Source organism: Bos mutus, chromosome 18 (assembly GCF_027580195.1).
Source record: "Bos mutus isolate GX-2022 chromosome 18, NWIPB_WYAK_1.1, whole genome shotgun sequence".
NCBI lineage: Eukaryota > Metazoa > Chordata > Mammalia > Artiodactyla > Bovidae > Bos > Bos mutus.
Window position 1 is genome coordinate 48,183,963 of NC_091634.1, and position 17,168 is coordinate 48,201,130.

A 17,168-nucleotide genomic window follows, 5' to 3' on the forward strand; every position below is an offset into this window, starting at 1 on the left:
GTCCTTGGGACTTCCCTGGTGGTCCAGTGGCTAAGACTCCATTCTTCCCATGCAGAGGGCCTGGGTTCGATCCAAGATCCTAGATCCTGATGAAACTAGAAGTTGGCATCTGCAACTAAAGATTCTGCATGATGCAACTACAAAAAAAAAAAAGGATTCCACATGTCACAACAAAGATCAAACAATCTGCGTGCCACTGCAAGTAAGACCTGGAGCAGCCAAATAAATATTTATTGCAAGAAAGGGGAAGACTCCATTATTACCAGCAGAAAACCTGTCCAGGAGTTTGCACATGACTAGGTAGCTATGTGTCCCTCAGTGGTTCTCAGTATGTGTATGTAGGAGGGCCTGGAAAGGGCAGGTCTGCGTTACCTCTCAGAGGTCAACAGCACATGCCAAATTCATTAAAGTAACCACTTGCTCTGTTGCTTGTATTAGCTACCTATTGCTATGTAACAGGTTACTCTAAACTCAGCAAGTTAGAGCAACCAGTATTCAAGGCCTCACCACTCCTGAGTGTTTGGCTGGCTCTGGCTCAGGCGTCTCACCAAGACGCAGTGCACATCACACCCAGAGAAGCAGTCATTTGAAACTTGCCAAGCTGCCAAGGGGATGCCCTTGCCTGGCTCCTGGCCGGCCGGTGGAAGCTGCTCACCATGTGACTCTCCACGGGCTTCTCAGGTGACATGGTGCCATGTGGCCTGGTCAACCCAAGGGTGTGAAGTCCAGGGAGCAACGGTCACTGAGGGCCAGCTTGGAGGCTGCTGCCCGCAGTAATGACTGGGGATGCCTGCTGTTCATACCTGCTTGCAAAGCCTGACCGCTGGGTTCCTCACTGCCCCCATTGGTGGCCCTAGCCCTTTGTCACACTAGTCACCACACTGGTTAGTTCATGGACATTCCCCACGTCCTTCCTTAGGACTTGTAACCTTTTTTTTGGCTGAGACACATGGCTTGTGGGATCTTAGTTCCCTGATCAGGGACTGAACCGGTGTCCTAGCAGTGAAAGTGCTGAGTTCTAACCACGGGCAAGTCCCAGGACTTGTATGTGAAGATGAGGAGCAGCCCTTGCCTTTGGGTCATGGAGGAGACGTGTATGTTGACAGGGCTGCCAGCACTCTCCCGGCTGTGGTTGGAGTGGGCATTCCCTTGTTACAAGCCAACCCTTTTTCTACAGTGTGAGTTTGCAGTGGATTTTCCATCTGTCCAAGTTGGAGTTTGTCTGTCCAGTCCTTTAGCCACTGGGGAGACACAGCCAGACAAGTGAGGTTCACCTCTGTGCCCCGGCACCATTGCAAAGCACTGTCTGTGTCCAGTTACCAGGAGAGAGGGACCTTGTTTAGAAGTGCAGTTTATAGCCTGTATCTTGAAAGTCACTGGCTTGATATCCCTCTGGTCCCATGGGTTACTTGTTAAGGAGATGATAAGACAAGGGAAGACAGAAGGCTTTGCTGCTCTGGGTTTGGTCTCCCAGGAGCTCCTGTTGGACATGCCCTGTAGCCAACAGATTGCTCTAGGATCCTATAGCCACTGATCAGATTGTGTGCTCATAACACCCAGCTAAGAGAAGGCAGTGGCACCCCACTCCAGTACTCTTGCCTGGAAAATCCCATGGATGGAGGAGCCTGGTAGGCTACAGTCCATGGGGTCGCTAAGAGTCAGACATGACTGAGCAACTTCACTTTCACTTTTCACTTCCATGCATTGGAGAAGGAAATGGCAACTCACTCCAGTGTTCTTGCCTGGAGAATCCCAGGGACGGGGGAGCCTGGTGGGCTGCCGTCTATGGGGTCACACAGAGTTGGACACGACTGAAGTGACTTAGCAGCAGCAGCAGCAGTTCCATTTCACCCCTCTGATTCATCCCCTGCACAGAGCACACTATCACCCTGAAGGAGGATGGTCCTAGGCCTCTAGCCCTTCTGTACTAAGACAGAGTGTTCCTTGCCTGGTTCTGGATCCCAGAGGTCTGTGGCCATTATGACTTTTCAACACATCAGTAGTGGGCTTGCCTCTGTAGGTGTTCCACAAACCATGCTGAAGGTGGACAGTTCAGTTCAGTCACTCAGCTGCGTCCAACTCTTTGCCACACCATCAGAACTTGCTCCAACTCATGTCCATCGAGTCAGTGGTACCATCTAACCATCTCATCCTCTGTCATTCCCTTCTTCTCCTGCCTTCAGTCTTGCCCAGCATCAGGGTCTTTTCCAATGAGTCAGTTCTTTGCATTAGGTGGCCCAAGTATTGGAGCTTCAGCTTCAGTCCTTCCAGTGAATATTCAGGACTGATTTCCTTTAGGAATGACTGGCTGGATCTCCTTGCAGTCCAAGGGACTCTCAAGAGTCTTCTCCAACACCACAGTTCAAAAGTATCAATTCTTCAGCACTTAACTTTCTTTATAGTCTAACTCTCACATCCATTCATGACTACTGGAAAAACCATAGCTTTGACTCAATGGACCTTTGTTGGCAAAGTAATCTCTTTGCTTTTTAAAATGCTGTCTAGGTTGATCATAGTTTTTCTTCCAAGGAGCAAGTGTCTTTTAATTTCATAGCTGCAGTCACCATCTGCTGTGATTTTGGAGCCCAAGAAAATAAAGTCTGTCACCGTTTCCATTGTTTCCCCATCTCTTTGCCATGAAGTGATGGGACTGGATTCCATGATCTTGGTTTTTTGAATGTTGAGTTTTAAACCAACTTTTTCACCCTCCTCTTTCACTTTCATAAGAGGCTCTTCAGTTCTTCTTCACTTTCTGCTATAAGGGTGGTGTCATCTGCATATCTGAGGTTATTGATATTTCTCCCGGCAATCTTGATTCCAACTTGTGCTTCATCCCCGCCCAGCATTTCACACGATGTACTCTGAACATAAGTTAAATAAGCGGGGTGACAATATACAGCCTTGACATACTTCTTTCCCAATTTGGAACTAGTCCATTGTTCCATGTCCAGCTCTAATTGTTGCTTCTTGACTTGCATACAGATTTCTTAGGAGACAGGTAAGGAGGTCTGGTGTTCCCGTCTCTTGAAGAATTTTCCAGTTTGTTGTGATCCACACAGTCAAAGGCTTTAGTGTAATCAATGAAGCAGACGTTTTTCTGAAATTCTCTTGCTTTTTCTATGATCCAACGGATGTTGGCAATTTAATCTCTGGTTCCTCTGCCTTTTCTAAATCCAGCTTGAACATGTGGGAGTTCTCGGTTCACGAACTGTTGAAGCCTAGCTTGGAGAATTTTGAGCATTACTTTGCTAGCGTGTGAGATGAGTGCAATTATGTGGTAGTTTGAACATTATTTGGCATTGCCTTTCTTTGCGATTGCAATGAAAACTGACCTTTTCCAGTCCTGTGGCCATTGCTGAGTTTTCCAAATATGCTGGTATATTGAGTGCAGCACTTTCACAGCATCATCTTTTAGGATTTAAAATAGCTCAACTGGAATTCCATCACCTCCATTAGCTTTGTTTGCAGTGATGCCTCCTAAAGTCCACTTGACTTTGCACTCCAGGATATCTGGATCTATATAAGTAATCACAGCATCATGGTTATCTGGGTCATTGAGGTCTTTTTTATATAGTTCTGCAGTGTAGTCTTGCCACCTCTTCTTGATATTTTATACTTCTGTTAGGTCCATACCGTTTCTGTCCTTTATTGAGCCCATCTTTGCATGAAATGTTCCCTTGGTGTCTCTAATTTTCTTGAAGGGATCTCTAGTCTTTCCCATTCTATTGTTTTTCTCTATTTCTTTGCATTGATCACTGAGGAAGGCTTTCTTATCTCTCCTTGCTATTCTTTGGAACTCTGCATTCACATGGATATATCTTTCCTTTTCTCCTTTGCCTTTCGCTTCTCTTCTTTTTTCAGCTATTTGTAAGGCCTCCTCAGACAACCATTTTGCCTTTTTACATTTCTTCTTCTTGAGAATGGTTTTAATTATCGCCTCCTGTACAATGTTACAAACCTCTGTCCACGGTTCTTCCAGCACTCTATCAGATCCAATCCCTTAGATCTATCCGTCACTTCCACTGTATAATCATAAGGGATTTGATTTAGGTCATATCTGAATGGTCCAGTGGTTTTCCCTATGTACTTCAAGTTAAGTCTGAATAATAATGATGAGTTCATGATCTGAGCCACAGTCAGCTCCCAGTCTTTTTTTTTGCTGACTGTATAGAACTTCTCCATCTTTGGCTGCAAAGAATATGATAAATCTGATTTTAGTGTTGACAATCTGGTGATGTCCATGTGTAGAGTCTTCTCTTGTGTTGTTGGAAGAGGGTGTTTGCTATGACCAGTGCGTTCTCTTGGCAAAACTCTGTTAGCCTTTGCCCTACTTGATTTTGTACTCCAAGGCCAAATTTTCCTGCTACTCCAGGTATCTCTTGACTTCCTACTTTTGCATTCCAGCCCCCTGTGATGAAAAGGACATCTTTTCTGGGTGTTAGTTCTAGAAGGTCTTTTAGGTCTTTATAGAACCGTTCAGCTTCTTTGGCATTAGTGGTTGGGGCATAGACTTGGATTACTGTGATATAGAATGGTTTGCCATGTAAATGAACAGAGATCATCCTGTCATTTTTGAGATTGTACCCAAGGCAGACAGCCCCAGGCATAATGGGGAAAGACAGTGACAGGCAAGTGCTCTCCTCCAGTCCACTAAGGACAGCCTGCCTTCCTCCAGCCTCCTGCCCTATTCCCTCAAACTCAGAGATGGCTGGCCCATTCTCGATGTGCTGTAATGCAGAATAGAAGGAGAAAGGACAAACAAGGCAGGGCATGGAGAAGGCACCCAGAGCATAGCTGATGGGGAGATGGGGAAGGAGGCTGGCGCTTCTGTGACGAGTTTTGGAGGGATTGGTGAGAGGCCCTTGAAACAGGGAAGGAAGGAACTGGGGGGCAAAGGAGATTTTTGTGGGACAAACTGAAATTGCCTTTGACAGATGTCCACTGCATGGCTGTGTTCTGGGTGTGGAGGACACAGCCACGAACAAAGTGATGCCTGGCCTCTGTGGCTCCCCCTCTTCTGACCAGGGAGAAACAACAGTAAACTGAGCCCACAAAGCACATGGAAAGTGCTTTCCCTGGAGACAGACAAAACACAGAGAAGGGCACACAGAAGGGAACATTTTAAAAATTGTGGTAGAATGTGCCTTACTCAGGACCCTGCCTCTATGTTGGAGGGACTGAAGGATTCTGAGCCTAGGACCAGTTGGTGTGTTTTAGAAGCATGATTTGGACTGTTTCCTGGAGAACAGACTCTAGACAGAATGCCGTGGGGAACGGGAGGACAGGAAGACCCTGTATGGGGGAAGAGGAGGTGGGGTGAGAGGGGCTGGTCTCCTGGGGGCAGTGGAAACCTGGGGAGCTTCCACTTTACCCCAGTGGCGGGCCACTGGGCTTGCCCCGCAGCCCCAGGGAAGTCTCAGTAAGTCCCAGGCAGGCCTCCCTCCAGAACAGGCTGCGGGGGCAGAGGCCCAGGTCTAAGGGGAATGGGACACTGTCTCCTTTTCTCTGTCATTGGTTTGACAGAGGAAGAGGTGGCTGCTTCCATAGAGAATTTGAACCATGCTCACTTAAGTCCCCCTCCCCCTGGATTGTTGGGGAAAAAACACAGGGCACAGGCGGTGGGCGCCAGCATCTCCCAGCAGCTTCTGCCACGGGGTCCTGTGTCTTTGGAATTCACAGCCAGCCCTGGTTGGGGGTAGTGGAAAGTTGATCAGGTTAATTTGGAGATTACTTGGAGACCAGAGGGTGCTTGGGTTTCATAGACTCTCCGATCGCAGTATGCAGTTTAGGCTTTGCCATCGCCACCCTGCTGCTTTATGTTTTATTTCCTTTGACAGTTTATTTGGAACTTGGGTCTTAAGGTGATCCTATACGAGATTACAGCTTTGTAAACATAATAAACAAAATAAAGCAAATCCCATAGACTGTGTTTATAATCTGTCTATGGCAGAGGGAAAAACTGAAGCGCTTGTGAGGGTGGATGGGGAGCACCTGGCCTGGCTGGACCCTGAGGGCACAAAACGGATCACAGCCCTGGACACTGAAGTGCTGGCCAGCCAGAGTGTTTCTACATTAACTCCCGTGACACCTGTCCTTTTAGTTTCTGGATACGTTTGAAAGTTGTACAGTAAAGCTGGGTTGCAATGACAAACTACTAAGTCCTACAACACTGAGCGCCTACTCTGTTGCTGGCATCAGATGACTGTGGCATGGGAGTAGGTGCAGGCTTGGAACCCCACCCAGGACTTCGTGGAAGCAGGTGCAGGGCCAGTTCTCAGGGCAAGAGCTGGCCTGGTCAGGGCACGTCCCCTACAGCAAATCTGTCAGCAGGTGTGTGAGTGAGAAGGGGCAGCCCCGGAGCCATGTGCAAGCTCAGGAGATGCTGAGGACCAGCCCAGCCCCACCTTTACACACTGCCCCCAGCATCTTCCGCAACCCCCAGGGCTGGCTCTCTCTCCTTCCTCGCTGTGCACCCGCCCTGTCCGGTGACCCCTCAGCTCCTTCTTCCAGAACACCCACCCTTGCAGCCCAGCCTCAGTCCCCAGGCTACGGAACATCTGTTGTCACAGAGGCCTGTGCATGCCCCGGGCTTGCCCCCACGGGCATTCAGAACTGGAGCAAGATGGCAGGGGACCTCCGGAAATCAGATACAGAAGGACACCCACAGGTCTAATGTGGGCATTCCCTTAGGTTTGCAGTCACAGTCAACAGGTTTCTGCTGTGTTGGGCACACTGGGTAGGTGCTCACATCCCCCACTGTAGGTGGAGAACCAAGACCCTGAGTGAATCCGCTGCTCTGGATCACAGTTAGTAGGGGCGGTTTTGGGGTCTGAACCCACGCAGACTGGTCCCAGAACCCGTGCCCTTCCTGATGACTGCTGCGGGAGAGGATGTGTGGAGACTGGTCTGCAAAACACTGAGCACAAGCCCACTCTAGGGTCCGCAGTCACAATCTTACTGTTTACGTATTGTATGCACATCGTGCACTACTTTGGGGCTTTCCTGATGGCTCAGCTGGTAAGGAATCCGCCTGCAATGCAGGAAACACCCGGTTTAATCCCTGGGTTGACAAGATCCCCTAGAGAAGGGAAAGGCCTCCCACTCCAGTATTCTGGCCTAGAGAAGTCCATGGACTGTCACAGAGTTGGACACGACCGAGCAACTTTCACAGGCACTATTTTAAAATGTCTCTGTGTCCTTTGGGACTTGACCTTGGCATGATTAGTGCTTGGTCGGTGAAGGTCTGGTATGCTCACAGCTGCATCACCTTTGGCTCCAGCTAAGCCCTTAAATGGAGAAGGCAATGGCACCCCACTCCAGTACTCTTGCCTGGAAAATCCCATGGATGGAGGAGCCTGGTAGGCTGCAGTCCATGGGGTCGCTAAGAGTCGGACACGACTAAGCGACTTCACTTTCACCTTTCACTTTCATGCACTGGAGAAGGAAATGGCAACCCACTCCAGTGTTCTTGCCTGGAGAATCCCAGGGACGGGGGAGCCTGGTGGGCTGCCGTCTATGGGGTTGCACAGAGTCAGACACGACTGAAGCGACTTAGCAGCAGCAGCAGCAAGCCCTTAAATATGTAGATTCTATGTTGCTGTTTATCACTTAGTCATGTCCAACTCTTGCAACCCCCTGAACTGCAGCCCGTCAGGTTCCTCTGCCCGTAGGATTTCCCAGGCAAGAATACTGGAGTGGGTTGCCATTTCCTTCTCCAGGGATCTTCCCAACCCAGGGATCAAACCCAAGTCTCCTGCATTGGCAGGAGGATTCTTTACCCACTGAGCCACCTAGGAAGCCCTTGTAGATTCTATGGAATAGCTCAATACTTTATTTTTATTTTTCACCATGCTGGGTCTTTGTGGCTGCGCAAGGGCTTTCTCTAGTTGTGTTGAGTAGAGTCTAATCTCTAGTTGCGTTGCATGGGCTTCTCATTGCAGTGGCTCCTCTTGTTGCAGAGCACACACTCTAGGCAAGAGGGCTTCAGTAGTTGTGGCACACAGGCTTAGTTGCCGTGAGGCATGTGGAGTCTCCCCAGACCAGGGATCGAACCTGCGTCCCCGGCATTGGCAGGTGGATTCTTAACCACTGGACCACTGGGGAAGCACATCCTAAGAGTTTTTGTTTACATGGGTTGTGTCTACAGATATTTACCATATTCTTATCAGAACTGAGAAATCCAAGAAAGTACACTAGTCAGTGTCAGAGGAACATGGTTGTCCTGCGTCATGGACGTGCGCTCAGGAGGAGAGTGAAACAGAGACACAACCTATGGTACCATCAGGAAGAGAGCTGAACTTTGCCAACACCCACAGAGGGTCTTGTGCACCTCCCCCAGGACTCTCTGGAACCTCACTTGCAAGCTAGTGGTCTAAGTCAAACATGGCAATTGTGATGTAACTAGAATTATTTTCCACCAAACACATCTATGAGCATCATACATTTAAGAAGGGAACTTGGATTCGAGATTATTCTTTGGATGGACCTAGAGACTATCTCATGAAGTGAAGTCAGAGACAGAAAAATATATGATACCACTTACATGTGGAATGTAAAATATGACAGAAATGAACTTATTTATAAAACAGAAATAGACTCACAGACATAGAGAAACAGACTTATGGTTACCAAAGGGTTTGGGGGGAGGGTGAGACAAATTAGGAGTTTGGGATTAACATATACACACTACTGTATAAAATACCTTGTAATAACTTATAATGGAAAAGAATCTGAAAAAGAACATGCATATATATGTATATTTGAATAACTTTGCTGTACATTTGAAACTAACAAAACATTATAAATTATACTTCAATTGAAAAAAAAAAAAAAGACCATTAAAAAACATTGCTCCTTTGGACCCCTCTCCAGCTAAGTACCAAGGGACAATTTGGGGAATTTGTTTTTCGTATAAAGTCTTTACTGAATTCAGCATTAGTAAAACGGTCTGAATTTACCACCCTGGAAAAAAAGCATCATAGTTAGTTGAATAACTGGCACCAGCCAGAAGACTGCTGTCCCAACCACTGTCAGCAGCAGAGCTCAGTTGTGTCCCCAGGGGCAGCTTTCTATGGATGGCGAGGAGCACAGAGATGTCTGTGGCTTTCTCAGAAGTCCAAGGAGGGGGCTGCAGGTGGGTATCATGCCACTGACTGAATGTGGCTGCCTGAGAAAGCTTCTGGCACACCCTTCTCCAGTTACATTATCACAAGATGGTGTGTCAAGTCCTGACTATCTGACTGTGAAAGTGTCAACACATTTTTGTGTGTGTGTGTGTGTTTTTGAGGCTGTAATGTTGTCCAGCACACATATCCGGCATCCAATCATTTGCTGAATGAGCATGTGTCCGTCTCCCAACTGAACAAGGCCCTCGCCTTCTGCAGGCGGAAATTCATTGTGCAAGTGTAGGACAGTGTGATTAGGGAATGTCTTAGGAAGACTTATTTTTACTCTCAGGCTTCTAGTTGCATTTGTGATGAATTGATTAAAGAAAAAATTACATCATCATATTTTGACTCTTGACATCAAAACTTGTAGGACTACAGGAAAAGTATTGGGTGGAGAGTTTTAAAAATTGGGGGGTGTTCTGATGGCCCCAAGTTCAGGGGCCACAGGAATATCTGAATCCTGCTTTCTGCCACAGTTCCTCCTCCTCTTGAGGTCTGGGGGACAATACAACACAAAGCTCGGAGAACGAAATGGCAACCCACTCCAGTACACTTGCCTGGAAAATCCCATGGTTGGACACAACTGAGCAACACAGAGCTATGGTAACTGGAAAGTGAAACGTGTAATAATTTACTGTGAAATGAATCTGGGTTCCAGATTCTAATGCTGAGAATGCTAGCAAGCTGGGGTCGAGCACAGGGCTGAGGCTGGGCCAGTTGGGCCCAAACCCAGATGCCAGTTCTTAACACAGGGCCCCAGGGAAAAAGAAGAAGGGACGGGCCAGGCTGTGGGCCTGCTCTGACCACTCTGCAATGGAGGGAGGAGTTCCACTGGGCACAGCAGCCCGCCAGTCTCCCAGGCCACACGTGGCACGGGGTGTGGGTGGCTGGTGAGTGTGGAAAGGTGATTGGTGCCTTCACTCAGGGAAGAGCCAGGTAGGACGCATCATTTCTTCTCTGGGAGGGCACCCGGCATCACTGGGGGAGCCATGGATTGGCTTGTGTCTGGTCAACTATGAGCTCCACTGGGTTCCAGAGACACAGACACACTGGAACATGAGTGCCTTTGGCAGGAACCTGGTTTTGTTCGTGGCTCAGTACACAGTTCCCAGGTCAGTTCCCGGCAAACAAAGGCCTGAATAAGTGTTTGCAAGGTGAACCTAGAAGCTTTGGGTTGGGGGGTGGACAGGGAGGTATGGGCTCTGGTGCATATACTCAGACAGCAGTATGCCAGATGGCCACCCACAGATGCTGCTGGGGCCAGGCCTTCCTGACTGGGCTTGGGGATGCTCTGGGCTTCTCCCAGAGCTTCTGGGCCAGAACCTTGAGGTGAGCCCAGGCAACTGCTGAAGGAAAGCAGACTTCACAGGCAAGGGCTGGAGAACTGCCCTTTAGGGATCAAGGTCAGGAATTTGTAGATCTGTTTGCTTGGCTGCACAATGTTTGACAAATTGTTGAACTCTTATTGAAATGCCCTCTTCTTGAAACGTCCAATCAAAATTTATTTTCCAATAAAAAACTAGAAGATGTGGCAATGCTGGCTCTGGCAGGCCCCTTCCGGTTGGCTCCTGACCCCTGTCCCACCACCCTGCCACTGTCCACCTTCTCTAGGTCCCCATCACTCCTCGCATGTCTTTTCTCTGGAACTATTGCGACAGCTTTCCTGCTAGCCCTCTGTCAAGTTCGCACTGTTTTGGCAGTTGCTGCCTCTGACCCTTCACTGCAGGTGCTACTTGCAGGCTGAGATCCAGCCCTGTGCCTGGAGGCCTCCAGGGGTCTGCTGCTGTCCCCCTAGTATTCCATGAGGAGGCCCAAGCATCCCAGACTTAACCGTATAAAATTAAATTCCCAGTTTTGTGACCCAGACCTATTCCTCCCCTTCTTTCCAGCCAATGTTGACTGCATCCCAGACCTGCCTCTTTCTCTCACAGCTCACAAAATCATGCCTACTCTATCTTCAAAACACACCCCAGATGCCACTGTCTCACCAGTCTGGACATCACTGCCACCTCCTCCATGCTTCCATCATCTCCAGAGTGACCCTTTCAACAGTGGGGCCTCTCACCTTCCTGAGACTCTCTGTGGTTTAGTGTTCATTCAGAGTGAAATTTCAACTCTGAATCGAGACTCTTACCAGCCACTTGCCTCATCTCATTTGCTCCATCTTTGCTCTGTGGTTGCTGAGGCTCCTTCCTGTGAGTCCTGGGGTGCTCTTCCCCAATCCACATGCCTTGCTTCCTTTGTGATTCAGCTCAAAGGTGATCTAATCTGAGCCCCTCACTACCCCATATTTAATACAGGCCTTAGAATTGTGCTGGTCTTCCCTCGTGGCTCATAAGGTAAAGAACCTATCTGCAATGAAGGCAAACACAGGTTTAATCCCTGTGTTGGGAAGATCTCTTGGAGAAGGGCAAGGCAACCCACTCCATTATTCTTGCCTGGAGAATCCCATGGACAGAGGACCCTGGTGGGCTATATAGTCCATGGGGTCACAAAGAGTTGGACACAACTGAGGGACTAACATTCATTTTTTCACTTTTAGAATTGTTCCAGGCACATAGTAGGCACTCAAAAGCCCTCAGTGTGCTTTGAATAAATGAGTGCTGTCCCTTGAGCCACCAGGCCTCTCTCTATCTAAAGGAGATGGGTTAGGCTGCCCCTTTGCCCAGGGCGGCCCAACAGAAGCGGAATGCAGCCAGGAGATGTCATTTAAAATTCCTAAGTGGCTACAATTAAAAAGAAAAAAGAAGATTTCATTAATTTTAACACTATATTTTAATGCAATTGTCCCAAACACTATCATTTTCACATGTAGTAGGACTTCCCTGGTTGTTCAAAGAATCTGCCTGTAATGCAGGAGATGTGGGTTCTATCCCTAGGTTGGGAAGATCCTTTGGAGCAGCGCATGGCATGGCAACTCATCGCAGTATTCTTGCCTGCAGAATCCCATGGATTGAGGAGCCTGGTGGGCTACAGTCCATAGGGTTGCAAAGGGGGAGTGACTAAGCACACACACATGTAAAAAATACAAAGATTTACTTTTTTACATTTTACATTCTTTTCTTCACACCATACCTTCGAAACCCGATATTTTATATTCACAGCACATGTCAACCTGGACTTGCCACATTTCTAGTGCTTGTCACATGTGGCTAGAAGCCACCTTACTGGATATTCTCCACCACGTCTTACTCCTACTTCCTCTTCAGCCTTCTGGCAGCACCTTAAGTGTCAAGCCACTGCTCAGACTAGACCTGATTTTCACTCAGTATTCCTTCATAACTCCCTATACTTTTCTTTCAAAGCACTTATCACAGCCTGTAATTAGGTACTTGTATTCAACGAAGGTGTGTCTTCCCTCCATGGTGAGAAACCACATGCTGGTAGATAGAGTTGCTGTTCCAGTTCGTTTCCAGTGCCTGATTTAGTGCCTGGCTGGTAAAAGACACTCAGTAAACATTTGTGAATTAATATGTTCAAAGGTTTCATTCTTTCCTTTTCTCTGCACTTCTTTTCGCTACTGTATATTTTTATCCATAGCTTCTGCTTCTGTGGAACTTCACTTTGTTTTTGCTTTAGTATGTTTTCAGATTACTTCTAGGCAAACTGCCTCCTTATTCATATTTCCTAATTTTAATTCCGTATTTGGTTGAAGTCAGTGTTTTTCTCTTCGGCCCCGCCGCGCGGCTGGAAGGATCTCCGTTCCCTTTAAAAAAGCAGATGTGAGAGGCGACTCGGTCGGTGGACGGTGGTCAAGCGTCCCTGTGCGAGCGGCAGGTACAACCAGAGCAGAATGGTCTGGATGTGAGCTGACAGAGCACCAACTGCCCCTACCCGGCCCTGAACTCGCGGGCGCGCCTCCCTACCAGTGTGCGTTCCGCGACACCGCGCCTTCTACCGCCTTCCGCCCAGATCCGCTCCCGACCGTTCCCTTCGCCGCTTCCGGCACTTGGAAAGGCCAATCGTCATGTTCGAGGCCAAAAGACCCGCCCCTTGTGCGAAACACGTAGCCAATCCAGCTTTTCGCTACCTCGGAGACTCTTGCGCCTGGACGCACGACCTTGTCCAATCCAACCCCGGATGTCCTTCTGGTCCCGCCCCAGCCCGTCCTACAAACTGTCAATCTCGCCGTCTCCCTTGGTCCCATGCGCACTTCCTCTCCGACGCCGTGACGTAAGCAGCCCTGTGCCCGAACTCGGCGGACCAATGGTGGTGGCGGATACGGCGGGCCAATGGGAGGTAACGTCTCATGCTGCCGGCGCCGCCGCAGCCGCCGCCGGGTCCCGGAGCCAGAGGCCGCCCGAGCCGGAGCGCGATGGAGCGAGGGCCCCAAGCGGGGAGGCGCCGCCGAGCGCGCGGCCCGACGCCCCCTCAGTGAGAGCCAGACTGCCGCGGCGCCGCCCGAGGGCGGGCTCGTCTGCGCCCGCCTCGCCGGCGCTCGGAGCCCGCGCCGCCTTCCCGCTCGGGCCGCGGGCCGGTGACGGGCCGGGGCTGCATGGCCTCGCCCGCGCGCCGCCGCTGAGCCGCGGGCCAGAGCCGGAGTCGGAGCCGGAGCCGGTGAGAGCCGCGGCCGCGCAGGGATCGGGACGGGCGTGGGGCGGTCTCGCGGCCTGCAGGCCTTGCGCGCCGGGCGGAGCAGAGCGGCGGGCTCCTGCGGGCCTGGGGTCCAGGGTGTCCGGGGCAGTGGTGACGGCGCTCTGGGTCTCCGGGCGGACTTGTGCGGGGATTCAGGTGGGCCTGTGGGGGGCAGCCGGCGGGTCGACGGTGGTCTTCGGGCGGACTTGGGGGTCGGGGGCCGACGAGGCGCTCCATGCTGACCTGAGGGACAGGCGAGGACTAGGGTGGTCTCGGGGTGGGCCTGGAGGGCCCAGAGGGCCGACGAGGGGCTCTTGGCGGGCCTGGAGCCTTGGTGGGGGGCGGCTACAGGAGTCCTGGGCAGCCTTGAGGGGTAGAGGATGGACTGTGGGCGGGCAGGGGCCGACGGGGGTCTTCAGGGGTTCTGAGGAGCAGACGGGTTCGGGGCAGGCCTGAGGGGGGGCCGTAGGCGGCTGAGGGTGGGCTCTGGGTGAGCTTGCGAAGCCCGAGGGACCGACGGGGCGCTTCGGCTGGGCCTGGGGACCTGGGGGTCTCGGGGCAGCGCGAGGGGCAGATGGGGGGCCGTTGGGCGTTCCAGGCGGGCCTGGGGGACCAGGCAACCTTGAAAGGCCGGCCCAGAGCTGCGGAGGGCCCTGGGCACCTGGAGAGCGGGGCGCCGACCTCTGACCCGCGGGAGGGGCGCATTTGCGGTGTGGGCTGTAGTTGTTATTCCCAGCGTCCCTATTATTATCGCTGTTTTGAAATGGGAGCAGGCGGCTTCGGGCTCCAAGCCGGAGGGGGCGGGAGAGCCGGGGCCCTGGAGGGAGAGGGGGCGCTGGGGCCGCGGGAGGCGCGTGGGCCCGCGGAGGGGCAGGAATGCGGGGCAGCGGCGCGGGGGTGTTTCGGGGGGAGGGTAGGCGGGACTGGGGGCGGGTGGGAGGGAAGCGGCGGCGGCGGCTGCACCAGCAGCAGCCCTTGGCCTCAAGGAACAATGTGAGACGTTGCCTGAAATGTTAATTTCCGTTCCTCATTTCATCATCCCCTGGCAGGGCGGTAGCTGTGAGTGTGTGTGTGTGTATGTGTATGTGTGAGTGTGTATGTGTGAGTGTGTATGTAAGGTTGGCCCTGCCACATGGTTTCAGTCCCCTCTCAAAGAGGGATTGTGTTGAGTCTTGTATCGCTGGCGTTTTGCGGGGAGTCTTAATTTTTCTTGGGGGCTGCTCTTTTCCTGGTGTCCTGTCAAGCTTTTCTGCTTCTGTTGTGTTTCCTATCCCAACTTCCGAAGAGTTTTGGAAGAGGCTTTTGGAAGATTAAGCTGGCCTAAGAGGGCTCCGTGCTCTCAGAACCATTTTCTTTCTAGCAGTTCAGATGCAACAGGCTTAGGTTTCATGGTTTCTGTAGGCTTTGAGAAGCTTTATATTCCTTTGCAAGAATTTCTCCATAGTCAAATTTCAGACTTTCTTCTGGTGAGAGGGTCTTCTGAAGTGACTTGCGCAATATCCTTCACATTCCTTCTCCACTGAGGAGTGAGAGTGTATGCAGTTGTTGAATTGCAAAACTTAAGACTTCTGATCCTTTGGTGGTGGTGGGGGGTGGTGATGAAATGCTCTTAGCCAAAAGATGTAAGATGATTCTGCTTGTGGAAAAAGTGCCATTGAAACAGTTACTATTTTTGGTTCCTGCAGACCCAGTCAATGGCATAACTTGGATAGTTCTAAATCAGAGACCCTGAGACTGCATTTGCTCTCTGGAGGACCTTGATTGCTCTTCCTCAGTGTTGCCATCCTGGAGGACCTGAGTTCTGTTTGTGTCTTTTGAGGATGATTGCACAAGTACTCTGGTATTACTTTGAAACTGTCGTTGGAGAAGAAAAAGGGAACACATCTTGCTCAACCTAGATTGTGACCCTTGGTCCCCCGCCCTCCATTCAGCTGTTGTCCGCCCTCTCTGGTGTCACGCTCAGGAGCAGGCTCGCCTTTGATAGGCTGGCTCTCTGGACAGAGGAAACAAAGACCAAGTTGCTGTGACATATTCCTCTGTTCTTTGTGCGTGCCTCCTGAGTTAGTTAAAAGCTGCCCAAAGATAGTGCCAAATTTGCCCCAGATTTGGAACTTGGAAAAGGTCTTTTTCTTCTAAGTTGTTTTTTTTTTTTTTAATTGTGGGAAAATGTGCATAACAGGATTTACCAGAAGTTTGTTTTTAAAGGTGTCACGTAATCGTGAATTCCTCCTTTGCAGTTGTGCCGCTGGGTTGCCACTCTTGGATGTTTTTCTCTGGGTGTGCTGCGGGCCTGGCCGTGATAATCACACCGCACAGCAGGCCTTTCATCTCTCCAAACCAGATGGGCTGCTTGGGACCAGTGGCTGTCATCTCAGCTCTAATTACAGTGTTGATACAGTGGCAAGTAGAACTTTCTACACATAGACTTAAAGAAACTATGGTATTTGTATTGAAGAGTATTTGTCAAGATGCTTTGTGATCCTTGAGTTTTTAAGTACATTTGACATAGTAAGGTTCCATTTCATCCAGTATGAGAGAGGAGTTACTTTGCATAGGGTGGCACTGAGCCCATCATCAATTAAATAACATAATTAGAGAGTGTCAGTAAATGCCGGTTCAGGGCATAATCGTCATTTGTTGCCAAAATAAGTGTTTTGATCTGTCCATTATCCTGTGTAAGTCCCTTCATGTCTCAAATGAAAGTGTAATGGATGAACTTCCTTTAATAGCAAGATACTCGTGAGTTAATAGGTGAGACTGAAGCTGTACTGCTCGTCTGACCGCGCACCAGGTCAGTTCACTATTGTTATTCAGTCAGTGCTCTGTGGGGATCGAGCTCGGCCAGTTGGTAAACCTAACGCAAAAAATAAGTGAACACAAATAACTGAAAGTTAAACTGTCTTGAAATGTTTTCCTATGTGTTCTCTTAATTTGAATTTCAAATGGAATTTCTTTGCAGTTCAACTTTTCCAGTTTTATCTTAAAGCTATACAGAAAAAAAAAGAGGTCAATCCCCGGCACCTGGAATGCAGGCAGTTAGAAAGCCTTTTTAAAAAGGCTTAGGGAAGGATCCACTTTAACATCTACTTTGTTAATTCTGATAGAGATGTTTCTATTCCAAGTGGTTTTGTTGTTGTTGTTTGGTGGATGTAATTCTTGATATCTTTTAAGCCAGAGTCAGGCTCAGCTGTGTACATAAATACATGTTTTTGTTAGCATTCTTCTGTGCTTTTCTTAACTCCCATTCTTCCCTCTCCACATTTAAAATTTTCTTCAAATTCACCTTTGGACCAAATAGGTTTTTTTTTTTTAATATATGACTGTGCTGGGTCTTCACTGCTATGTGGACTTTTTCTCCAGTTGCAGTTCAAGCACTTTCCATTGCTTTGGCTTCGCTTGTTGTGGGGCCCTGACTTTAGGTGCCCA

The 17,168-nt window shown here is 49.7% G+C and overlaps 1 protein-coding gene across 6 annotated transcripts in view; it reads left to right on the plus strand.

Annotated features, from left to right (window-relative positions):
* The first annotated feature begins 13,459 nt into the window (after window positions 1-13,459).
* Window positions 13,460-17,168, plus strand: part of ANKRD11 (ankyrin repeat domain containing 11) — a 119,553-nt gene continuing 115,844 nt past the window's right edge. For 5 of the 6 annotated variants that reach the window (XM_070388531.1, XM_070388530.1, XM_070388534.1 and 2 more), the window contains exon 1: window positions 13,461-13,724. The gene's annotated coding sequence lies outside the window, so the exon portion shown is untranslated. Of the gene's footprint in view, window positions 13,725-17,168 lie in introns of all 6 variants that reach the window. The other variant, XM_070388533.1, reaches the window with a different exon arrangement.